General features: G+C 39.0%; 2 protein-coding genes and 1 pseudogene across 3 annotated transcripts in view; 2 read left to right on the forward strand and 1 right to left on the reverse strand.

Moving 5' to 3' along the window:
• LOC119524587 (zinc finger protein 883-like) overlaps positions 1 to 11,365 on the reverse strand; it is a 119,048-nt gene extending 107,683 nt beyond the window's left edge. For both annotated transcript variants that reach the window (XM_037823301.1, XM_037823302.1), the window contains exon 1: positions 11,111 to 11,365. The gene's annotated coding sequence lies outside the window, so the exon portion shown is untranslated. The remainder of the gene's footprint in view (positions 1 to 11,110) is intronic.
• Positions 1 to 27,283, forward strand: part of LOC119524586 (zinc finger protein 596-like) — a 1,058,357-nt gene that overhangs the window by 229,128 nt on the left and 801,946 nt on the right. The window lies entirely within an intron of this gene.
• LOC119524596 lies at positions 1,501 to 4,989 on the forward strand (annotated as a pseudogene).

Raw genomic sequence — 27,283 nt, forward strand, 5'->3', positions numbered from 1 at the left:
GCCAGTAAAAGACCTGCCCTACTTCAGATTCTGAGGGGAGTCCTGCTGGAGGAGAGACAGGGAAAGGAGAAAGAGATATAGAAAATTTTAACAGACATATATAGAACCTTACATCCCAAATCACCAGGACACTCACTTTTCTCTAGTGATCACAGATCTTTCTCCAGAAGGGACCATAAGCTGGGACATAAAACAAGCCTCAAGAAATTTAAAAAAAAACACACACAAAAAAACGTTGAATATACTCAAAGCACATTCTCCAACCACAATGGAATACAAATAGAAGTCAATAATTTTTGAACTGTAATTCCACTAGTTACTTCCTACATGATATAAAATACACAAACTCTAAGGACAAATCAGTGGTTTTTAACTCAATGTAAAATATGTAATTTTAGACAACTATATAAACGTGGGGGAATGAAGGAGTATAGGAACATAGTTTATGTGTCCTATTGAAGTGAAGGTGGTATCAAAGAAAAACCAGATTGATATGGATTTAAGAGGTTAATTTTAAGCCCCACAGTAAACACAAAGAAATTATCAGAGAATATAACCATAGAGATGAAAAGTAGAGTTTGGGTTAAGAGAAATGGGGGAAGGGGCAATAGGGAGTTAAGAAATGAGTGTAGGGTGGCTGTTTGAGGTGAAGGGAAATTTCTAGTAATGGATGGTGGGAAAGAGCATTACAACATTCTAAACGTGATTAATCCCACTAATGAAAGGCTAGAGAGGGAGTGGAATGGAAAGATTTAAGCTGTATATATGTTTCCACAACTGAAAAAAAAAAAAGTCAGTCTAACTAGATGACAATTGAATACTAAGGATGAAATTGGATGGGACAGAAAGATAGAGGACAGGTGGCTCAAAGGGACACAGTTGAGACATAAGGAGAAGGAAATACAGAATGTAAGCTTTTATCATTGTTGAATCTATTGTACTTCTTAGCTGTACTTAATGGGATTGCATGAAAGAATGTTCTTGTTCATGGGAAATGTATACGTGAATTACAGTGAATGCTCAAGGATGTGTGCAGCTAACTCTCATATGTTCAGACGACAGAGCAATAGATGATGGATGATAGGAGAGAGGGTGGGAGGGAGGGAAGGAAAGAAATAGTGATGTGACAGCAAGTTAAAGTTGGTGGATTGAGCTACCAGGGGAGGGGGATCAGGGTATGATGGAATTCTGTGTATGAGGCTAGTATTGTTTTTGCAACTGTTCATATAACTGAATTTATTTCAAAATTAAAATAAAGATCATTTGTAAGGGATGGGTTTCCTAAAGAGGGGAAGCCATGGCAGCTCTATGGCAGCAAAGGGAGCTGTAAAGGAGCACACCACTGACTTTGAAAGAATGGTGCTGTGACCCCTGGGAGCCTCTGCCCAGTAGGTGGGGAAGGGGATAGGAAGGTCTTACTTTACAAATTATATCTGGCCACACCAGATGAATAAAATCCAGAGAAGGATTGGGCAGGCAGATAGGGTTTTGATTCCCACCATGGCCATCACACAATTCCAGTTATTTAAACTCTGTACTTGCCTAGCAACAGTATTCTCATTCCTAAAGAAATTAATATGTAGATCTGGCAGAGGACAGAAATTAAGTGGTGAGCAAATAACTTTGTCAACTACAATTGATTATTCATCAGTTCCTAAGGAGAGAGATGTTGAAGAGTGGATGTTCTGGTTTGCTAATGCTGCCAGAATGCAAAACATGAGAGATGGATTGGCTTTTATAAAAGGGGGTTTATTTGGTTACACAGTTACAGTCTTAAGGCCATAAAATGTCCAAGGTAATGCATCAACATTCAGGTACCTTCAGTGGACTATGGTCAATGGTGTCCAGAAAACCTCTGTTAGCTGGGAAGGCATTTTGTTGACATCTGCTCTGGAGTTCTGGTTTCAAAATGGCTTTCTCCAAGGACATTCCTCTCTCCAGAATGTCAGTCTCAGTTGTTCTTGGGACATTTGTCCTCTCTTGGCTTCTCCAGAGCAAAAGTCTGCTTTCAAAGGCCATCTCCAAAATGACTCTGTAAACTGCAGTTCCTCTCTCAGCTCCTGTGAATTTTTCAAAGTGTCCCTCTTGGCTGTGGCCAGCCAACTGCTGCTGTCTGAGCTTATATAATAGTGCTCCAGTAAACTAATCAAGGCCCATGATGAATAGGTGGGGCCACGTCTCCAAGGAAATTATCTAGAGTCATCACCCACAGTTGGTTTGGGTGCATTTCCATGGAAACAACCTAATCCAAATATGCCAACTTACTCCCCACTAATATGTTTGCCCCCACAAGATTTCATCAAAGAACATGGCTTTTTTCTGGGGGACATAACATATACAAACCAGTATATTCTACCCCCTGGACCCCAGAAGAACATGATTTTTCCATATGCAACATACATTCATCCCATCACAATATCACAAAAACTTAAGTCATTTCAGTAACAATAGTTACGTACAAGATCCCATTAAATCAGTTATAGGCATGGTTTGTCCTAAGACATAATTCCCATCAGGCACTGTACCTGTGAAACTGAGAACAGGTTATCTGCTTGCAATATACAAAGGAGGGACAGTCATAGGATAAACATTGCCAGTGCCATAAGGAGAAACTGAGGGTTTAAGGGACCAAAACAATTCCTAAAACCCTCAGGACAAACACCATTAGATTTCAAAGTGTGAGAGTAATTAACAGAATGACATTGTATCATTGGGGCTTGAGAGAGTGAGAGTCTAACTCTTCCTAAGGACCTCTGTGGCAGCCCTTTTCTCTCCAAATCCTGGGGTGAGTGCTCCAACATATGCACACCCTGGGGAGACCACCTTCTTGGCCTCACCCTCCTGAAACATTGGGGCAGGAACCAGATTCTCTTCCATCTCTGGAGCACATGGTCAACCCCTTCAGAACAATGGGGTGGTGGCCAGGCTCTTCCCAGTCCCCTGGGAATGTGCTCTACACTCTTTGAGGCTGAGATGGCAAAACATTTCCTGAACATTGAGGTGGAAGGTCCACTCTCAACCTCGGAAAACTTATCTTTTCCATGTTTGTGGGCCACTCCACTCTCCCAGCCTGAGACCTCTTGACTCCAGACCTCAGCCTCCATGGCTCTGTCTTTGAAGAAATTTTGCCTTCATTTTTTTCCCTGTCTCCTCCAGTCCCAACAAGCAGCAGCTCTGTAAAGAGCTCATAAAAATTCTGTTGGCTTCACATGAAGCGCACAGGGATCAAAGCCATGAGACAATAGAAGTTTCCACAAATCCTTTATGCTTAATTCCTTCTCCAATCTTGGCTTTTACTGAAAGGGCAGCTGGGATCCATGTTTGGTTACACCCCCATGTTGGGCTGTAGCTTCTGGGGTTTCACCCACTGGAAGCCCAGAGATTTTCAGGCCATCAATTTCTGGTTTCTTTGAAACCAAGAATTCATTTCTCAGCTTATCTCTGTCCTTTCACATTTTACTATAAGCTGCAAGTAAAAGCCAAGCTATTTCTTCTACATTTTGCTTGAGGATCTGATCAGCTAAATATTCCAGGTCATTGCTTTCAAATTCTGCCTTCCATCCAACACCAGGACTCAATTTTGCCAAATTCTCTGTCACTTTAAAACAAGGATTGCCTTCCTTCCAGTTTGCAACAACACATTCATCATTTCTGCTCAAGACCTCATCAGAAGTATCTTTAGAGTCCATATTTCCACAAACAGTATCTTCAAAGTAGTTTATGCCTTTTCTATCAAGCTCCTCATGATTCTTCCAGAATTTTCTCCTTATCCATTTAAAAAGCCATTCCAACATGTTTGGCATTTGCAAACCCAGCAGCACCCTACTTCTCTGGTACCAAAGTCTGTTCTAGTTTGCTAATGCTGCTAGAATGCAAAACACCAGAGATGGATTGGCTTTCATAAAAGGGAGTTTATTTGGTTACACAGTTACAGTCTTAAGGCCATAAAATGTCCAAGGTAATGCATCAACAATTGGGTGTCTTCAGTGGACGGTGGCCATTGGTGTCTGGAAAACCTCTGTTAGCTGGGAAGGCATGTGACTGGCATCTGCTCTGGAGTTTCAAAATGGCTTTCTCCTAAGATGTTCCTCTCTAGGCTTCAGCTTTTCTCCAAAATGTCACTCTCAGTTGCTCTTGGGACATTTGTCCTCTCTTAGCTCCCTGGAGCAAAAGTCTGCTTTCAAAAGCCATTTCCAATATGTCTCTGTACACTGCAGTTTCTCTCTCAGCTCCTGTGAATTCTTCAAAGTGTCCCTCTTGACTGTGGCAAGCCCACTCCTGTCTGAGCTTATATACTGCTCCAGTAAACTAATTGAGGCTCATGCTGAATGGGCAGGACCACACCTCCATGGAAATTATCCAGCATTATCACCCAAGTTGGGTGGGGCACATTTCCATGGAAACAACCTAATCCAAATGTTCCAACTTAATCCCCACTAATATGTCTGCCCCACAGAATTGCATCAAAGAACATGGCTTTTTTCTGGAGATATAATATATACAAACCTGTACAGTGGACTTCATGTGATGAAGATGCACCCACAAGTGTAAAAATTGAAGGAGGGATGGGACTATGGGAACACCACAAAATGCTTTGGAGGAGCTGGAAGCTGACTGTTTTAAGGACATTACACCAACTATAAGGAAGACTCAGAAAATCATTATTAAGAAGAGAGAGCCATTAAATTTTGGCATCCCAGATGATAACACAGGTTTCTCTAGTAGATTAGCAGCTATTATTCATCAAGATACAAAAGATACACCTATTATTCATCAATCTCCAGAATTAGGTGACTTAGATACTGGCAAGAAAATACTAATGCATGGGAGGAAGAGGATGATGCAGCCTGGAAAGCAGAAAAATTTCTGAGGCAGAGAAAATAGCAGACAGAGGAAAAGGGCAGCAGAACAACAAAGAAAGAAAATGGAAAAGGAACCCAGCAGCTAATGAAGAAGGAAGGAAACAAAATTGCTGTGAAACTTTCATAACAAGTGATCATCAGATGCCATTGTGCCAGTAGGGGAAATCTGAGCTCCACAACCCAAGCAACATTTGTGTGGATTTAAGAGTATTTTCAGAATGCAAACATGCTGCTTGATTTTTTTTTTTTTTTAAATCTTCATTTTATTGAGATATATTCATATACCATGCAGTCATACAAAACAAATCGTACTTTCGATTGTTCACAGTACCATTAAATAGTTGTACATTCATCACCCAAATCAATCCCTGACACCTTCATTAGCACACACACAAGAATAACAATAATAATAATTAGAGTGAAAAAGAGCAATTGAAGTAAAAAAGAACACTGGGTACCTTTGTCTGTGTTTCCTTCCCCTATTTTTCTACTCATCCATCCATAAACTAGACGAAGTGGAGTGTGGTCCTTATGGCTTTCCCAATCCCCTTGTCACCCCTCATAAGCTACATTTTTATACACCTGTCTTCGAGATTCATGGGTTCTGGGTTGTAGTTTGATAGTTTCAGGTATCCACCACCAGCTACCCCAATTCTTTAGAACCTAAAAAGGGTTGTCTAAAGTGTGCGTAAGAGTGCCCACCAGAGTGACTTCTCGGCTCCTTTTGGATTCTCTCTGCCACTGAAGCTTATTTCATTTCCTTTCACATCCCCCTTTTGGTCAAGAAGATGTTCTCCGTCCCACGATGCCAGGTCTACATTCCTCCCCGGGAGTCATATTCCACGTTGCCAGGGAGATTCACTCCCCTGGGTGTCTGATCCCACGTAGGGGGGAGGGTGGTGGACATTCTTATGCACTATATAGATAACACCTTTTAGGCTTTAATGTATTGGAATAGCTAAAAGTAAATACCTGAAACTACCAAACTCCAACCCAGCAGTCTGGACTCCTGAAGACAATTATATAATAATGTAGATTACAAGGGGTGACAGTGTGATTGTGAAGACCCTGTGGATCACACCCCTTTTATCTAGTTTATGGATGAGTGGAGGAATGGGGATAAAAACTAAAGGACAAATGGGGTGGGATGGGGGGATGATTTGGGTGTTTTTTTTCACTTTTATTTTTTATTCTTGTTCTGGTTCTTTCTGATGTAAGGAAAATGTTCAGAGATAGATTGTGGTGATGAACGCATAACTATGTTATCATACTGTGGACAGTGGATTGTATATCATGGATGATTGTATGGTGTGTGAATGTATTTCAATAAAACTGAATTTAATTAAAAAAAAAAAAAGAAATGCTAGGGAAAAAAAAAAAAAAAAGAATGAAGCAGATCTTGTTAGGACTAGGGCAAATCAGGCCAAAGGGCAAAGGATGATACTGACTGTGTTTTTAAACTTCCAATTCCATGTGAGGCCAAGAGAAGAGATGTTTATTTGGTGCAGGTTCTATATTTCCTAAACAATTTAACTCATACAGTTTGTTCAAATAACATAATTCCATGGAACTTTGAATAAAAAGTGAGATATGGGAGTTTTGTACAAGTTAGTGTGAAATAATGATGCATCCCAAATAATTGCAGCAGAGAATAAAATTATATATGCAGCCACCCCCCCCCCCCCCAAGGAGCTGGGGGAAAATGCAAGTGTTTGACTTCCTAACCTGGATTTTTGCTGATGTTCTCACAAACATTGAGGACTAGTGGTTTGGTATACCAAACCCTCTTTTTTGGGGCTTGCCCTCATGGAACTCATTACTGCAAAGGAGAGGCTAAACCTGCTTATAATTGTGCCTAGAATTCTCAGCCCTGAGTACCTTTTGTTGCTCAGAAGTGACCCTCTCTTTGCAGTTAACACAACTCAGTGGGTTAACTCACTGCCCTCCTCTCTATGTGGGACCTGACTCGCAGCAGTGTAACTCTCCCTGGCAATGCAGAATTTGACTCCTGAGGATGAATCTGGACCTGACATCGTGGGATTGAGAACATCTTTGTGACTAAAAGGGGGATGTGAAATGAAATGAAATAAAGTTTCAGTGGCTGAGAGGTTCCAAATGGAGTTGAGAGGTCACTCAGGTGGGCACTCTTATTCACTATATAGGTAACCCTTCTTAGGTTTTAATGTGTTGGAATAGCTAGAAGCAAATACCTGAAACTATCAAACTGCAACCCAGTTACTTTGACTCTTGAAGTTGACTGTATAACAATGTAGCTTACAAAAAGTGACAGTGTGATTGTGAAAGCCTAGTGAATCACGCTTCCTTATCCAGTGTATGGATGGATGACTAGAAAAATGGGGACAAAAACTAAATGAAAAATATGGTGGGAAGCAATGTAGTTATTTTAGGTTATTTGTTTTTTCTTATTCCTCTGTTTTGGTATTGTTTGAAATGTTTTTTATTGTTTGTTTTTTAATTTTTTGACAAACTTAAAAAAACAAAAATAAACAAAAATAGAAAATTAGGGTGGGGGGATGTTTTGGGAGTTCTGTTTTACTTTTATTTTTTATTCTTATTTTTACTTTTTCTGGTATAAAGAAAATGTCCAAAAATAGATTGGGGTGATGAATGCACAACTATATGATGGTACTATGAACAGTTGGTTGTAAACCATGGATGACTGTATGATATATGAGTATCTCAATAAAACTGAATAAAACAAAAGAGAGAATTAACAAAACCAGAGGTTGATTTTTAGAGAAAATCAATAAAAATGATGGACCCTTAGCTAGACTGACAGAGAAAAAGATGAAATAAATAAAATCAGAAATGGAAGGGATGATGTTACAACCGATCCCACAGAAATAAAACAGACCATAAGAGGATACTATGAGCTTCTGTATGCCAACAAACTAGAGCATTTAGATGAAGTAGACAACTTCCTAGAAACAGATGGACAAACTACCCTGACAAAAGAATAGAAGACTTCAAAAAATGAATCCCTAGAAAAGATAGTGAATCAGTAATGAAAAATCTCCTAGCAAAGAGAAGCTTAGGACCAGATGACTTCACAGGTGAACCCTAATGAGAATTCCAGTAAGAACACCAGTCCTGCTCAAAGTCTTCCAAAAACTTGAGGGACTGATACATGTCATTCTACATCACCATACTACCAAAGCCAGACAAAAATACTACAAGAAAAGAAAAGAAAACTTCAGACCAATCTATCTAATGAATATAGATGCAAAAATCCTGGCAAACTGAATCCGCTAGCACAGTAAAAGAATGACACACCATGATAAAGTGGTTTTTATTCCTGGCAGGCAAGGGAGGTTCAATACAAGAAAATCAATTAATATTATATACCACATTAACAAATTGAAGAGGAAAAACCACAGAATCATCTCAATTGGTGCAGACAACACATTCAACAAATCAAACATCCTTTCTAGATAAAAACACTTGGAAAGATAGGAACTGAAGGAAATTTCCTCAACACGATAAAAGGCATATATGAAAAACCCACAGCTAACATCAAGCTCAATGGGGATAGATTGAAAGCCTTCTCTCTAAGATCTGGAACAGGACAAGGATGTCCATTCTCACTATTGTTTTTCAACATTGTGCTGGTAATTCCAGCTGGAGCAATTAGGCAAGAAAAAGAAATAAAAGGCACCCAAGTTGGAAAGGAAGAAGTCAAACATTGTTCTTTGCAGATGACATGATCCTGTACTTCGAAACTCTGGAAAAAAAATGGAAGAAAGCAACTTGAGCTTATAAACAAGTTCAGCAAAGTAGCAAGATACAAAATCAACACACAATAATCAATGATGTATCTATAAATTAGTAATGAGCTGAGGAGGTAAAGAAGAAAAAAATTCCATTTAGAAAGGCAAATAAAAGATTCAAATATCTAACAATAAACTCAACCAAGGATGAAAAGGACTTACACACAGAAAACTACAAAATATTGTGAAAAAAAAATCAAAGAGGACATAAATAAATGGAAAGACATTCTGTATTCATGGAGTGGAAGGCTAAATAAATGTTGTTATGATGTCAATTCTACACAAATTGATCTAGCAAGTCAACACACTATCAACCTAAACCCCAACAGCTGGCTTTGGAGACCTAGAAAACCAATAATCAAATTTATCTGGAAGAGCACGGTGCCCTGAACAGCTAAAAACATCTTGAAAAAGAAACATGAAGTTGGAAGTAGGTCTCACACATCCTGGCTTTAGAGCATACTAAAAAGCAACAGTGGTTCAAAACAGCAAGGTACTGGCCTAAGGATAGATATACTGGCCAACGGAATCAAATTGAAAGTTCAGAAAAGACGCTCTCATCTCCAGCCAAGTGATTTCTGATTAGGCAGTCAAAGATATCAAAGGACTTTTTCAAGAAAGTCTAGCAAAAAAGGCAGCCTATTCAACGGGAGAAAATATTCAGAAATTACTATCTGATAAGGGTTTAATATCCAGAATATATAAAGAAATCCTACAACTCAACAACAAAAAGGTGAACAACCTAATTTAAAAATGGGCAAAAGACATGGATAAACACATTTCCAAAGAGGAAATACAAATGGGTTTTCTTTTTTTATGTCTATTAGTTTTCATTTTGGGGCAATGAAAATGGTTGAAAACTGGCATGATGATTGCACAACTAGGTAATTATACTGTGAGACACTGAATGAATACTTTGAATGGAATATACAGTACATGCATATATCTCAATACAATTTGCAGGGATAAAATAGCCAAAACACATGAATAGACACTTGTCCAAAGAAGAAGTACAAATGGCTAAAAAGCTTGTGAAAAAATGCTCAATTTAATTAGCTGTCAAGGAAATGCATATCAAAACCACAGTGAAATACTGTTTCACACATACCAAAATGGCAATTAACAAAATAACCAGAAAACTACAAGTGCTAGAAAGCATGTGGAGAAATAGGTACACTTATTCACTATTGGTGGGAATATAAAATGGTGCAGTCACTCTGAATGACAGTTCGATGATTCCTCAAAAGCTAAGAATAAGTTGTCATATGGTCCAGCAATCTTGTTACTAGGTATATACTTGGAAGAACTAAAAGCAGGACATGAATAGACATTTGCACACCAATGTTTATAGCAGCATTATTCACAATTGCCAATAGATGAAAACAACCCAAAACAGTGGATAAACAGACTGTGATATATACAAATGATGGAATATTGCACAGTAGCAAGAAGGAATGAAGTCATGATGTATGCAACAATGTGAATGAACCTTGATGACATTATGTTGAATGAAATAAGCCACAAAGAATAGAACAAATATTCTATGGCTTCACTAATATGAACTAACTATAATGAGCAAATTCTGGGAGTTAATTTCAAGAGCATAGATTATCAGGAGATAGAAAGAAGATAGAAATTGGGCAATTGATGATTAAGGAGTACAGAATATTTAATAACGCTGAGTGTATAGGTTCAGAAATGCATAGCACAATACTGTGTGATAGCACAATACTATAAATATAATTATCAATAGAGCTGAGTGTGAGGACGGTTGAAAGAGGAAGACCAGGGTAGTGTATGTCACCAGAAGGAAAGCTATAGGAGAAAACGTGAATGCACAGGTTAGAGTTTTGGGATAAGTTGGCCTTTCTATGCTCTCATTTCCACTCTGTGAAGTGGGAACAATAAGAGGACCTACCTATTATTTAAGCTTATAACCCTTGATCCTGAGACCACCCCTAAGGATGACCATGAGTGGCAAATTTTATTGTCATAATTTGCCAAGTTGCTTATCTTCTCTTTGCCCAAGGTTTCTCATCAACCAGTGAGAATAATAATTACGATTATTTCCTAAGTAATATTTTGGGAAAAACAATGAGTTAGTACTTTCTAAGTACATAGAATTTTGTCTGATGTACATTAAGTTTTCATGTGATATTTATTATGACCTGATAACCCTCCTATGCTTTCAAAAGAAAGGTTAACTCCCCTTTGGGAAGTTTTTATCAAATTAGAAAAATGCATGCAAACTGATAAGAACTATAAGGAAGAGTTGAACTAGGAACCCAACAGACCTATATACAAGCACCTTCAACCACCTAGAATATGAGCGATTGCTCACAATTTTCTTAATACCTACTATCTTTTTGAAATCTTAATGCATTATAATTAGAACAGCAATATCTCTTCAAATTAGTTTTCATTGACTGAGTATCAAATAACATAATTAAAAACTTTTACCTGGTATCCTCGGGCGGGTGCTGCCAGCGCACTCTCCCCGCCCCACTCAAGACCAAGGGCGGCCAGGGTTTACCGGGGCCAGCGAGGCAGCCGCCGCGCCTCTGGGAAGCCCTCCGCCCCCAGGCCAGGTCAGCGACCAGCTCCCACCAGGAAAGAGGCGGCCTGCGGGAACGACGGACTCACGAGAGCTCAATTACGAGAGCCTGAGCAACGGACTCACTTAAGTCGCCGTCGCCATCTTACTTGCGTCACTGCCGCATGGCGTGCCCCCGGCTGTTGCTCCCTTTGTGGTCTCACGCGATCTGAGAACCGCGGGAGTTCCCGGGAATACGGACCTGTCGCGATAATACGGAAGTGTCGCGATAATAGGCCGTTCGGCAGACACAGTGAAAGGAGGAAGGAACGGGCTTCCGTTGTTATCCGCTCTTGCCCGTGAGGCCAGAGGAATGGCTAACCCCTTCCCGGGTGGAAGGAGCCTGCGGAGCCGCGGAAGCCCATCTCCCTAAACTATCACGATGAGGAAAGTAAGGAAAGAACCCCCGTATTTTATCAATTTTAATGTGCATATTCTTTCTTTTTTAACGTGTCTAAAAAGTCAGGATGTGTCTAAATGAATGGTGTGTTCTTGCTAAATTGGCAGCATTCTCTGTCTTAGTGACACAGCGATCAAACACAGTAGGTAGAACTCCAACCCAGTTGATGGGGCCTGTGAAGCCAATCCGTCTTGGAGGGTCTGCAGGCAGAGTCCCCTTAGTTCCTGAACTTCTTTAAAAGGCTCAGTGCGGTCATCTGTGGTTTTGGGAAAGCTGCTCTGTGCAATTGCCATGTGGTGGACCCAGTCCCAAGCTTGGAATTCAGTTTTCCAACCCGGGCAAAGAGTCTCTGGAGAGACTTAAGATTTGAGAGAAAAGCCTTTTGTTGCTCTATTAAAATTTCTTTTGCAGTTTTATTTTGAGTTAATAATTATTAGCGAATATCAGTGAATATGGAAACTACCACATGGTGATGCCACATGCATAAGGTTTCCTTCTCTAAAATATGCCAGTAGTTTTATGTTTTATATTTAGAGAAATGATCTATGCAATACGGGGGGGTCTAACAGTTTTATAACATATTAAGGCTATATTCTAGTGTGTCAAATTGCCCTTTTCATGAAGCAAGGGAAGATTAATATTGGGTAGGAAGTTAAAGAATTCAGTTTTATTTCTTTTTATCCATGTTAAGGTGTGTGCATTCATGGGTAAGAAACTGTTAGAGAAAGGAGAATCTAACTGCAATTGCTCTATGAATCTACAAGATCTATTAACTTGACGATAATACCAAGTATGTATATTTTTCTTTTTAGTAACTGCCTCTTAATTTTGGAGCAATACTCTTTATCTTAATTTAAGGTGCATTGTTTACATTTTCTCTAGATATAGAGGTTTTTCGTCATGCTTGATTCAAGCATTTATTTTTTTCTTTCTAGGCTATATCTGTGGAATAACTATAGGACATATCAAGATATTTTTTGTTGTTTTATTTTTCTTTTGTAGGTTATCTAGGGATGTTTTGGTTATTTGGAACTATTGTAGTCAAATATTTGACATCTAAAATCTTTGGCATTGTAGATGATGTGAGTACATTTTTTGCTTATACTTCAGTGACTTAATATAAAATGAAACAATCTAATAATGAATTATTTAAGCTATTAAATGCTACTTTTTAAATCAACTTCTGGGATGAAGTCTGCCCACTTATTATTTTGTCTATTTACTATAAAATAAACTAAATGTGACTGTGTGTAAGTATTCTCCAAATTGAATTTCTTGACACAATTACTTCATTTTATTGATTTTTCTATACAACAAAGATTTTTAAATTTTAAAGCAAAAACCTTTAGACATTTGAGCACAATTTTAAGTGTATACAGCCATTTTTCTCTCGTTCTTTATAATTCATGTTTGTAATAGATAGACACCATATTCAGAGCTTCTTAAACTGAAAATCATTTTATAGTCCTTCTCTCTCTTTTTTCTTTTTTCCAAAGTTTTAGTCAGTTCTCATAAAATTTTTATTTATAAGGCTTTATGTACAATGGGATTTCAAAAGAGCTTCAGTATTTTCCAATTTAATCCAAGTTGGTCACAAAATACATTAATCCCATCGTAATATCACAAAAACTTAAATCATTTCAGTAATAATAGTTAAGTACAAGATTCCATCAAAATGAATTATACGTGTGGTCAGTCCTAAGGCATAATTTTCCTTTAGCTGTGGATCTGTGAACTTAGAGTAAGTTAAGTTTTTGTGATATTATGATGGGATTAATGTATTTTGAATTTGGAAAGATTATGTTTTTCTGGGGTCCAGAGTGTGGAATGTGCTGGTTTGAATGTATTATGTCCCCCAGAAAAAGCCATATTCTTTGATGCAGTCTTGTGGGGCAGATATTTTGGTGCTGATTAGATATGCATGGAAATGCACCCCACCCAACTGTAGGTGATAACTCTGATGAGATATTTCCATGGAGGCATGGCTCCACCAATTCAGGGTGGGCCTTGCTCAGTGGAACCATATAAATGAGCTGACAGGCAGAGGGAACTCAGTGCAGCTGACAGTGACATTTTGAATAGGAGCTACAGCCAAGAGGGAAACTTGGAGGAAAGCACAAGAGCTGCAGATGAGAGACAGTTTGAAGATGGCTTTGAAAGTAGACTCTTGCTCCAGAGAAGCTGAGAGAGGACAAATATCCCAAGTGCAACTAAGAGTGACATTTTTGAGGAACTGCAGCCTAGAGAGGAATGTCCTGGGAGAGAGGCATTTTGAAACCAGAACTTTGGAGCAGGCACCAGCCACATGCCTTCTCAGCTAACAGAGGTTTTCTGGACACCATTGGCCATCCTCCAGTGAAGGTACCTTATTGCTGATGTGTTATCCTGGACACTTTATGGCTGTGTAACCAAATAAACCCCCTTTTATAAAAGCCAATCCATCTCTGGTGTTTTGCATTCTGGCAGCATTAGCAAACTAGAACACTCTAATTTTTTTTGTTCCCTATGTCATTTATTTCTGCTTTATCCTTACTTTTCTTCTACTTGGTTTAAGGAACTAAAACAGATTTTGGTACCAGAGAAGTGGGGTGCTTTTGCTGCTGAGTCTGCAAATACCAAACACGTTGGAACGGCTTTTTAAGTGGATAAGGGGAAGATTCTGGAAGAATTGTGAGGAGCTTGATAGAAAAGGCCAAAACTCCTTAAAGAGACTGTTTGTGGAAATATGGACTCTAAAGATACTTCTGATGAGGACTTGAGCAGAAATGATGAATCTGTTGTTGCAAACTGGAAGAAAGGTGATCCTTGTTTTAAAGTGGCACAGAATTTGGCAAAATTGAGTCCTGGTGTCAGATGGAAGGAAGAATCTGGAAGCAACAACTTGGAATACTTAGCTGAGGAGATCTCCAGACTATGTGTGGAGGACGTATCCTGGCTTCTCCTTGCAGCTTATAGTAAAATGCGAGTGGAGAGAGATAAACTTAGAACTGAACTCTTGGGTTCAAAGAGACCAGAAGCTGATCGCTTGGAAAATTGTGAGCTTCAAGGGGTTGGAATCCCTGAAGCTACAGCCCAGTGTGAGGATATAACCAAATATGGAACCCAGCCGCCATTTCAGTACAAGCCAAGATTGGAGATGGAATTATCCAGAAAGGATTTGTGGAAAGTCCTATTGTCTAATGGCTTTGACCCCTGTGTGCTTCATGCAAAGCCAACAGAATTTTTGCGAGATCTTTATAGACAGAGCCATTGCCGGTCTGGACTGGAGGAGACAGACAAGGAAAAAATTGAAGGAAAAATCTCTTCAAAGACAGAGCCATGGAGGTTGAGGTCTGGAGTAAGGAGGTCTCGGGCTGGGAGAGCGGAGCAGCCCACATGCATGGAAAGGGTGAGTTTGCCCTGGAGGTCGAGGGCGGGCTTTCCGCCTCGATGCTCTGGAAGAGTTTTGCCACCTCAGGTCCCAAAGAGTGCTGCGGAATGCAAAACACCAGAGATGGATTGGCTTTTATAAAAAGGGGGTTTATTTGGCTATACAGTTACAGTCTTAAGGCCACAAAGTGTCCAAGGTAACACATCAGTAATCGGGTACCTTCACTGGAGGATGGCCAATGGCGTCCGGAAAACCTCTGTTAGCTGGGAAGGCATGTGGCTGGCGTCTGCTCCAAAGTTCTGGTTTCAAAATGGCTTCTCCCAGGACATTCCTCTCTAGCAAGCTTGCTCCTCTTCAAATAACATCACTCATAGCTGCACTGCCTTTCCTCTTTGAGTCAGCTCATTTATATAGCTCCACCGATCAAGGCCCACCCCGAATGGGTGGGGCCAAGCCTCCATGGGAACATCTCATCAAAATTATTTCCCACAGCTGGGTGGGGCACACTCCAAGCAAATCTAACCAACACCAAAACTTCTGCCCCACACAAGACCACAAAGATAATGGCATTTGGGGGACACAATACACTCAAACCGGCACAGGATTCAATTGCTGTTCATTTTCTAACTTCTTCAGTTTCTCCATTAGTTCTGTGATTTTAGTTCTTTCTTCCTTTTTGATGTATTTGTTTAGTGCTGTAAACTTTCTTCTCAGTACCACTTTTGCTGCATCCAATAGGTTTTGATATGTTGTGTTCTCCTTTTCATTCATTTCTATATATTTCACAATTTCTCTCACTACTTCTTTAACCCATTGATTGTTTAGCAGTGTGTTGTTTAACCTCCAGGTATTTGTGATTTTTCTGTCTGTGACGGTTATTGACTTCTAATTGTATTCCATTGTGGTCAGAGAATGTTCTTTGAAGAATTTCAGTTTTTTAAATTATTTGAGGCTTGTTTTGTGTCCCAGCTTATGGTCTCTTCTGGAGAAAGTTCCATGAGCACTAGACAAGAATGTGTATCCTGGTGATTTGGGATGTAATGTTCAATATATGTCTGTTAAATCAAATTCATTTATCCAATTCTTTAGGTTTTCAATTTCCTTATTGGTCTTCTCTCTGTTTGATCTATCTATAGGAGAGAGTGGTGTGTTGAAGTATCTCACAATTGTGGAAACATCCATTCCTTCCTTTAGTTTTGCCAGGGTTTGTCTCATGTATTTGGTGGCACCATGATTGGGTGCATAAAAGTTTACAATTGTTATTTCTTCTTGTTGAATTTCCCCCATTATTAGTATGCAGTGTCCTTTTTTGTCTCTCATAACATCCTTGCATTTAAAGTCTATTTTATCTGAGATTAATATTGCTGCTCCTGCTTTCTTTTGGCTGTAGCTGGCATGAAATATTTATTCCATCCTTTCACTTTCAATTTCTTTGTGTCCCTTTGTCTAAGATGAGTCTCTTGTATGCAAGATATTGATGGTCCTTTTCTTTATCCTTTCTGCCAATCTTTATCTTTTAGCTGGGGAGTTTAATTCTTTTACTTTCAATGATATTACTTTGAAGGCATTTCTTGAATCAGCCATCCAATCCTTTGGTATATGTTTGTCAGATATATTTTTTCCCTCTCTCTCTTTTTGTCCTTTAATAAACCAATATTGAATCTCTTTAGCACTGAACCTTTCTCCATATTTCTCTCTCCTTTCTTTGTTTCTCTGTCAGTAGGGCTTCTTTAGTATCTGAAGTAGGGCAGATCTTTTATTAGCAAAATCTCTCAGCATTTGTTTGTGAAAAATTTAAGCTCTCCCTCCAAGAATTATTGGTTGGCAATTTTTCCCTCTCAAAATTTTAAATATGTCATGCCATTGCTTTCTCAAATCCTTGGTGGCTGCTGAAGTAGTCACTTCTTAGTCTTATGTTGTTTCCTTTGTATGTAGTGAATTGCTTTTCTCTTGCTGTTTTCAGAACATTCCCTCTCTTTAGTATTTGACAATGTGATCAGGATATGTCTTGGTGTGGGTTTATTTGGATTTATTCTACTTTGACTTCACTGGGCATTTATGCTTTGTGTATTTATGTTGTGTTGAAGGTTTGGGAACATTTCGTCAACAATTTATTTGAATAATCTTTCTAGACCTTTACCATTCTCTTCCCCTTCTGAGACAGCAATGTGTCTTGTATATGGACATTTTATTTTATCTCTCATATTGCTGAGGTCCGTTTTGATTTTTTCAGTTTTTTTCCCTATTCTTTCTTTTGTTGTTTCATTTTCCATTTTGTCATCCTCCATGTCGCTGATTCATTGTTCAGCTTCCTCTAGTCTTGTACTGTCAGTATCCAGAATCTTTTAAATTTGGTCAGCAGTTTCTTTTATTTCCATAAGATAATCTCTTTTATATTTACTCTTGCAATTTATTCTTTATGCTCTTCTAGGGTTTTCTTCATGTCCTTTATATCCTGTGTCATGCGCTCATTGTTTGTCTTTTTTGATTAAGTGCCCAAAGTACTGCCTCTCCTCTGATCTTTTGATTTGGGTGTTTGAGTTTGGGTTCTCCATATCATCTGTTTTTTTCATATGCTTTAACATTTTCTCTTGACATTTGCTTAACTTGATAGGTTTCTTTTAGTATATGTATGCTAATTCAAAGCCTAATGTCTAATTTGTCATTTCTACAGCTTGGTGGCACACACTTTGTCTAACTAACCAGCAGATGGCATCCATGAGCCACCTATTCCCCTCAAGCCAGTTCTCCCCAACTTTGTCTTTGTGGTGTATGGGGGTCTGATGCTTCTGAGGGTCCAATTGGTGCAGCAGGTTTGGGTATGCTTTTGTTGCTCTCTGCCCTGAACATGGAGCATGTGTCTGAGCACTTAGGGAGGGAGGGCAGCTTTAATAATCTAACACCCCAGGTGTTCCTAGAGATTTAAAGCTGTTGCAAGAGTCTAAAACTTCAGTTCAGTCCCACCACAGATTGTCTCTGCCACTTACCCACAAGACCCTGGTATTGGTGTACAGTCCCTGGGATCTCTGTGTGGTTCCCTCTTCCAAGCCATGCCCTCCTAGGGCATCTGCTGAGGTAAGGCTGTGCTGCATCACAGTGTGCACCATCCCTCAAGGAAAGTTCTGGGCCACTGGGCTGTGTAGGGGAATTCCCATCCTGCTGAAAGGATGGCTGTATGGGGTGTGTTAATTTCCCTCTTTTTGCACAGCTCTGCCTTCCTAGCTCCAGGACAATTAGCTGTGGGTGCACAAACAGCTGTCGTCCACAACTGATATTGTGGCATGTGTGCATGATGCTGGAAACACTTCCCATCAAACTGGGTTTTTTTTTTTGGCACAGCTCTGGGCTGTGGTGTCCATGCCAGAAAGCAGCATTCCCAACGCTGGGAAGATGGCTGTAAGAGGCATGTTTATATTTACCTTTTGGCTAACTTATGCCTGCCTCACTCCAAGAAAATTAGCAGTGGTTGCAGGGAAGTCTATCATCCACACCAGATATTGAGGCATACATACAGCCCATTCCTGCTGCACTTCATTGTGTGGTTCTTGCTGCCGTATCCACAGCTGCTTGTGGGTTTCTCAAAAAATGAACTAGTCTGATTCCATATGCCAACCCATGGTTTCTCCACATGACAGCATGGCTGCTGGATATTCAGCAGGCTTACTCACTCATTTCACAATACAGACTCCCAATTTCAACAAGTTCATTGTCCCTATGGATTTAGCAGAAATTGTCCAGCTGGTGCATTGCTAGAACTGATGTTCTGGGTAACTTACTGGCTTTCATCTAGTATTTTTCAGTGAGATGGTTTTTTCTTTGCCCTGTCTCTCCTAACTGCCATCTTCCAGAAGTCCTCCTTAGGTTTTGATATGTTGCATTCTCATTTTCATTCATCTTCAGATATTTACAGATTCATATTGTGATTTCTTATTTGACCCACTGATTGTGTTTTTTTTAATTAAATTCAGTTTTATTGAAATACATTCACACACCATACAATCATCCATGATGTCTCTTATGACATCTTTACATTATGACATTATGTCTCTTATGACATCTTTACATTTAAAGTCCATTTTGTCTGATACTAGTATAACTACCCCAGCTTGCATTGTTTGCTACTTCCATAGAATATTTTTCTCTTTCCTTTAGCTTTCAAACTATTTGTATCTTTGGGTCTATGATCAGTCTCTTGTAACCAGCATATAGATTGATCATTTTTAAAAATCCATTCTGTCTATCTGCATCTTTTAACTGAGGAGCTTAATCTATTAACATTCGAAGTTATTTCTCTAAAGGCAGTTCTTGACTCAATCATTTATTCTTTGGTTTTTACTTGTCAGATCTATTTTTCCCTCTCTCTTTATCCTTTAAGTTACCCTTACTAATAGCCTTCAGTTCTGTGCCCTCATCCAGACCGCTCTCTCCTGTCATTTTTTTTCAGCCAACAGAGCTCCCTTTCTTATTTCTTGTAGGACAGGACTCCTGTTAAAAAAAATCCTCTCAGCATTTCTTTGTGAAAATTTTAAATTCTCCCTCAGTTTTGAAGGGAGATAATGAACTCTTAATTTGAAAATTTTCTATTTCAGAATCTTAAATATATTTTACCACTGTATTGTGTCCATGGTGCCCAATGAGTAGTCAGCACTTAGTCATAAGTGGCTTCCCTCTTCAGTCTGATTAGCATGTGTCTTGGAATAGGTATACTTGGATTTATTCTACTTTGAGTTTGTTGGGCTACTCGTATTTGCATATTTATGTCTTTAATAAGGGATAGGAGGTTTTCTCCAACTGTCTCCTCAAGTAATATTCCTAGGCCTTTACTCCTCTTCTTCGTCTGTGAGGCTGATGATTCTTACATTTGTGCACTTTGTGTTGTCAATCATTTCCTTGAGATCCGATTCAAATTTTTCCATCTTTTTCACCATTTATTCTAATGTGAATTTGAATTCAGTTGCTTGTACTCTAGTTCATTTATTCTTTACTCTGCCTCTTAAAATCTGCTGTTGTGTGTCTCTAGTATATTTTTAATTTGATTTACAGTGACTTTAATTATCATAACATCTGCTATTTTCTATTTATTGTTTCAACTCTTATTTATGCCCTTCTAGTGTCTTCTTTGTTTTTAGTTTTATTTTAAAATAAATTCAAACTTACAGAGACAATTGCAAACACAATATGAACCCCATACACAGAACTCCATCATACCCTGATCCCCCTCCCCAATACCCTGATACACCAACTTTAACATCCTGTCACACCACCATTTCTTTCTTTCTCTCCCTCTCTCCCACCCTCCCTCCCTCCCAGTCAATCATCATCTTTTGCTCTGTCCTCTGAACATAGGAGAGCAGGCTACACACATCTTTGAAAAAACGATATAATTCACATATACATTTCCCATGAACAAGAACATTCTTATATGCAATCCCATTAGCAACAGCTAAGAAGTTCAAGAAATTCAACATTGATACAAAGCTTACATTCCATATTTCCTTTTTTTTTTTTTTCTTATGTCCCGTCTGTGTCCATTTGAGCTTCCTCTCCTCCATCCTCAGATCCCATCCAGGATCATCCTTGGCATTTAGTTGTCATCTATTAGGCTTTCTCTTTTTTCAATTGTGAAGACATATATACAGACTAAATATTCCTATTCCACCCCCTCCCTAGCATTCCATTAGTGGGATTAATCACATTTAGAATGTTGCAATGCTATCACTTTCCCACCATCCATTATTAGAAATTTCCCTTCACTCCAAACAGGAACACTACATTCATTTATTAACTCCCAATTGCCCCTATGCCCCTACTTCTTGTAAACCCTCCTCTAGTATTCATCTCTATGGTCATATTCTCTGATAGTTTCTTTGCATTTACCATGGGGCTTAAATTTAACCTCTTAAACCTATAACAATCTTTTTCTTTGATACCAACTTAACTTCAATAGGACACATAAACTATGTCCCTATATTGCATCATTCCCCCAAATTTCTGTAGTTCTTGTCAAAAATTACATATTTTACATTGAGTCCAAAGCCACTGATTTATCATTACACTTTATGTATTTTAGATCCTGTAGGAAGTAAATAGTCAAGTTACAAATCAAAAATACAGTAGTACTGGTATTTATATTTACCATGTGATCTTTACTGGAAATCTTTATTTCTTCATGTAGTTTCAGTCAATTGTTTAGTGTCCCTTCCTTTCAGGCTGCAAAAATCCCTTTAGCATTTCTTATATGACTGATCTACTGGTGATGAAGTCCCTCAGCTTTTGATTATCTGCATATGTTTTCTTCTCTTCCTCATTTTTAACCTCCAGCTGTCTGTGAATTATCCAAGTCTGTGATGGTTATTGACTACTATTTGTATTTGATTGTGGTCGGAGAACATGCTTTGAACAAATTCAATTTTTTTAAATTTATTGAGGCTTGTTTTATGTCCCAGCATATGATCCATTCTGGAGAAAGCTCCGTGGTCACCAGAGAAGAATGTGTGTTCTGGTGACCTCGGATATAATGTTCTATATATGTCTGTTAAAATTCTCTGTATCTCTCTTTCCTTTCTTTGTTTTTCTGTCAGTAGCCTTCCTTTAGTATATGAAGTAGGGCAGGTCTTTTATTAGCAAAGTCTCTCAGTGTTTGTCTGTGAAAAATTTAAGCTCTCCCTCAAATTTGAAGGAGAGTTTTGCTGGATAAACTATTCTTGGTTTGAAATTTTTCTCACTCAGAGTTTTAAATATGTCATGCCACTACCTTCTCACCTCCATGGTGGCCACTGAGTAGCCATTACTTAGTCTTATGTTGTTTCCTTTGTATGTGGTGAATTGCTTTCCTCTTGCTGATTTCAGAACTTGTTCCTTCTCTTCAGTATTTGACAGTCTGATCAGAATATGTCTTGGAGTGCATTTATTTGGATTTATTCTGTTTGGAGTTAGCTGGGCACCTATGCTTTGTGTATTTGTATTGTGTAAAAAGTTTGAGAAGTTTTCTCCAACAATTTCTTTGAATACTCTTTCTAGAACTTTACCCTTCTCTTCCCCTTCTGGGACACCAAGGAGTCTTAAATTTGGACACTTCATTTTATCTATCATATCCCTGAGATCCATTTTGATTTTTCAATTTTTTCCCCATTCTATCTTTTATTCTTTCATTTTCTGTTCTGTGGTCCTTGAGGAGGCTGAGTCATTGTTCAACTTCCTCTAATCTTGTGTATTGAGTATCCAGAGTCTTTTTAATTTGGCCAACAGTTTCTTTTATTTTCATAAGATCTTCTATTTTTTTATTTACTCTTGCAATTTCTTCTTTATGCTCATCTAGGGTCTTCTTTATGACCTTTATATCCTGTGCCATGCTCTTCTTCATGTCCTTTATATCCTGGGCCATGCTCTCATTGTCTGTGTTTAGATCTTTGATTAATTGTTCCAAGTAATGTGTCTCATCTGATCTTTTGATTTGGGTGTTTGGGTTTGGGTTCTCCATATTGTCTGGTTTTATCATATGCTTTAAGATTTTCTGTTGCTTTTGGCCTCTTGGCATTTGCTTTACTTGATCTCTAATTTGCCAGAACTACAGCTTGGTGGCATAGTTTCTCTCACTAACGAGCAGATGGTGTTCATGAGTCACCTATTCCCCTGAAATCAGTTCTCCACATCTTTGTCTTGTGGTGAGTGGGGAAATGATTCTTGTGGGTTTTAATTGGTGTACTAAATTTGGGTGTGTTGGTGCTGTCTGCCCTGAATGTGGGGAGTGTGTCTGGGTGGTTAGGGAGGCAGGGCATCTTTAATAATCAAACCTCCCAGGTGTTCCTGGAGATTTAAGGATGTTGCAAGAGCCTAAGCCTTCACTTCAGTCTTGCCACAGATTGTCTGCTGCTGACCCACAAGTCCTTGGTATTGGTGTTGGGTCCCTGGGATTTCCAAGTGTGTCCCCTTCTCAGCCATGTTCTACCAAGACCTCTGCTGAGGGAATGTTGTGCCATGTCACAAATGTGAGCCAGCCTTCCAGGGAAGCCCTGGGCTGCCAGGCTGTGCAGGGGCATTCCCAACCTGCTGGAAAGATGGCTGAATGGGACATGTTAATTTCTCCCTTATGGCACAGTGCCACCTTCCCAGCTCCTGGACATTTAGCTGTTGGTGCACTAAAGGCCACTGTCTACAGCCAATATTGTGGTGTGTGTGCAGTGCTGCAGGAAAGACTCCCCATCACACTGAGTTTCTTGGCATGGCTCTGGGCTGTGGGTCCAGCCCTGGGCAGGAGTGTCCTCAGCCCACCAGGTAGATGGCTGCAAGGGGCATGGTTTCTTTCTCCTTTTTGCTCCCCTCTGCTCCCCTGGCCCCAAGACAATCAGCAGCAGGTGTGGGAAGGGCTATCCTTCACACAAGACACCAAGGTGTTTGCCCAGCCTGCTCCTGCTATGCTTCACTGCACAGTTTTCCCCATCATATCTGCAGCTGCTCCTGGGTTTTTTTTTTTAAAAAACTAGTCTGTCTCCAAATGCCAACCCACAGTTTCCCCACACTGCAGTATGGCCACCAGACTTTCAGCCAGCTCACTCACTTGTTTCAGAATGCAGACTCCTAGTTTCACCAAATGCATACTCCCTGGGATTTAGCAGACCTTGTCTGGCTGGTGCATTGCTGGAAGTGGTCTTCTTGGTTGCTTTCTGGTTTTTATCTAGTATTTTTCATGGAAGTGTTTTTTTTTGCCCTGTCTCACCAAGCTGCCATCTTAGGTTCTCTCCTCTAGTGTCTTCTTGATTTCATTTATGTCTGTAGCCAATCCACTGAAGTTCTTTAGGAGATCTGTCTGAACATCTTTGATTATTTGTTCCAAATTCTTTGTCTCCTCCAGCTTTTTAATTTGTTCATTTGGCTTTGCAATATCTTCTTGCATCTTCATCTGCTTTGTGATATTTTTGTTGGTTTTTCTGTATTTGTTTATCTTGATAAGGTTATTTTCAAAGTTGATTTCCCTCACTCATTTAAGATGTTTTAGTTGCTTTGGTTTGCTTTGAAGATCTCCTTTGGCACTTGACCAGATGAGTGGACTTGACAGACTTGTCAAAAATCAATTGGCCATAGATGTGACGGACTATTTCCAAAACCTCAGTTGGATTCCATTAGACAATATATCTATCCTTGTGCCAGTACTGTGCTGTTTTTTCCACTGCAGCTTTATACTACACTTTAAAGTCATATTTTGCTTTAAATAAAGCAATGTCCTGTAGTTTACTGTGTATAAGTCCTTTACTTCTTTGGTTAAATATATTCATAAATATTTGATTTTCTTAGTTGCTCCTGTAATTGCAATTTTTTTCTTAACTTTCTTCTCAGTTTGCTCATTATACCACTGATTTTGGGTGTTGATTTTGTTGAATTCATTTAATAGCTCTAGATCCCTTGTAGATTTTTCAGGACTTTCTACATACAGGAATATTTCCTCTCCAAATGATTAAAATTTTTATATATTTTAATTTCTTTTTCTTTCCTAACTGCTCTGGCTAGAACTCACTCTACAATTTTGAATAAGAGTGTAGACAGTGAGCATCCTTGTTTTGTTCCAGATCTTAGAAGGAAAGCTTTCAGTCTTTCACCCTTAACTATAATGTCAGCTGTGAGCTTTTCATATATTCCCATTATCATGTTGAGGAAGGTTTTTTAAGTGCTTTTTTTTAAATTGACAGTGCCAGATTTTGTCAAATGCATTTTCTGCAACTGTTGAGATGATAATGTGGTGTTTTCCCTTCATTTTGTTGATATAGTATATTACATTATTTTATGTCAAGCCAAACTTGCACACCTGGCATAAAACCCTCTTGATCATGGTCTGTAATTCTTTTGAAGTGCTGGATTTGATTTGCAAGTATATTCTTGAGAATTTCTGCATTTATTCATAATACAAATTGATCTATAATTTCCTTTATTGTAGTTGTCTTTACCTAGCTTTGGTATTGGCCTCATATAATGAGATAGGTATTTCCCTTCTCTTAAATTTTTGGAAAAATTTGAACAGGACTGGTATGAATTCTTCTCTGAATAATCAGTAGAATTCATATGTGAAGCTAACTTTTCCTGGGCTTTTCTTTCTTGGGAGGCTGTTGATGGCTGATTCTCTTTATTTGTAATGGATATGTTTGAGCATCTTTGATTAGTTTTCCAACTTCTGAGTCTCCTCTGAAGTTATTTATCCCTTGACTGAGCCATATTTTTCTTTTTCTTAATGTGGCTTATAACTTTTTGCTGACATTTAGGCATCTGATTATCCTGACTTATTAACTCTAAATGTCCATTTCTCCCTCATCTAGGGCTTTGTTTTATATTGGATTTATTACAGCTCTTCTTTGACACTTTGTCCAAATTATTCCAGATGTTTAGAATAGCCCCTGTTTAACTGTCTCAGCTCTTCTCCATATGATTCTTGTCCTGGATATGTGGTGCAATTTTGCAGATTGTACTTTTATTTCAATTATAACACCACCAAGAGAAAGCTTCTTTTCCTCTGTTCCTTCTCTGGGAATGTTGATCTCTTTTATTGGTTTTTGCATGAAATTTTCTCTACAGTCCCTATAATTTATTTAAATTTTCTCCCTAACTCAGTGCCACATTTTTCTTAAATATTTCAGTTCTAGGACCCATCTCATTTTATAGAAGTTCAGTTTAATGACCTCCCCTTTTTAATGGGACGGTTTTCTGCCCCTGTTTTCTCCCCATTAGTGTTTATCAGCCTGGGAAGGTACATGGGGTCAATCCCAAAAGCTGGGACCCTTCCAAAATCAGTTTTGCATTTAGGTAGTCCAGCTAACAGAAATTGCATTGAGTGTGGGCCCAACAGTTTGAGCCAGAAGTTGTACCATGGTCTCTTCTATTTTTGCCCCACTGGGGGCCCTTTTTTATGCAGCATTCCTCAGCACCTTTTGTTCAGCCTGAGTCCTGTGGTATAGGGTCCCTCTGCCCAGATATGTATAGGGATCTAACTCACTGTGGTGACTGGCTCTATAGTTTCTGTCTGTGCTGGGAGGGACCTGAGCCACTGACTCTGAGTGACTCCCAAGCCTAGTGGGAAAGAGTGATGGGAAGGGAATCAGACTGTCAGGTCCAAGACAGAAATTTTCTACCTGATATTTTTCTTTTCCTTTGAGTTGTGATTTGTGGAGTACTTCTGCAGTCCCTACTATCCTTCAGAGTTCAAGCCTCCCTAGATATTGGTGGTGTTGATGGTGACTTAAAGATGCGGCCCTTTCTCATGGGTGTGGGGTCAGTTAACAGAAGGGCTGCATTTTTTGGGAAGGCCAAGAAAGCTGATCTTCATGGAGCCATTAGAGCAGTTTTTAGTACCATTCCTTATCCCCTCTGCAGGGAACTTTGTAGCTAGTCTGTTACCCAGCCATATCTTGGCCCAGATATGGTTGGAAAAATCTACTTTGGAAAGTCATCCCAAGTATGCCCTCCTCCCAGAACTTTCCCTCCATGCAAAAGCAGCTGGAGGCAATGAAAAGCATATAAAAACTGTAGAAGCAGATAATCTGAGACAAAGGATTGCTGGCTTCAAACAACTCAGGGATCAAATATGACCCTGGGAAACAGATGGGCAACTGAACTCCTGCAAACAGGGGAACTCCAAAAACAACTAACTAGCAAAAGCCCAGTACAGGACAAAAGCCAGGAAATGGGAAAACCTTGCACACTGCATTCACCTTGGACAGACCTTCCTGATAGGAGGGCTAAAGCTGAAGATAATTTCTGTCATATCACTAGCTCATTACAATACCACAAAACTGATCTGCCAGGAAAGAAACCCCAGAATTAGCATTTTCAAATACTAAAATATTCTGTATGCAACAAAAGTGCACAAGACAAAGAAACAGGAAGTAATGGTCCATCCAATGGAAGAGCATAAAAATATAGAAAACACCAATGAAGACAAAAATATGGACATGCTGAACAAAGTCCTTAAAAAAGATCTTAAAAAATGCTCAAAGAGATGATGGAAAATACAGAGAAAGAACTAAAGGATATCAGAAAAGCAATGAATAAGCAATATGAAAATCTTAGTTAAGAGGTAGAAGTTTAAAAATGGAAATAAAACTACTGGAGTTGAAGACAACAATAACTGATATGAAAAATTTCCAGGAGGGATTCAAGGGCAGATATGAGCTAGCAGAAGAAATAATCAGTGAGTTTCAAGACAAAACACTTGAAATAAATCAGACTGATGAACAGAAAGAAAAGAGAAATACTAAAGGTGAAAATAGGCTAAGGTACTTCTGAGAT

This window comes from Choloepus didactylus (genome assembly GCF_015220235.1).
Source record: "Choloepus didactylus isolate mChoDid1 chromosome 11 unlocalized genomic scaffold, mChoDid1.pri SUPER_11_unloc2, whole genome shotgun sequence".
NCBI lineage: Eukaryota > Metazoa > Chordata > Mammalia > Pilosa > Megalonychidae > Choloepus > Choloepus didactylus.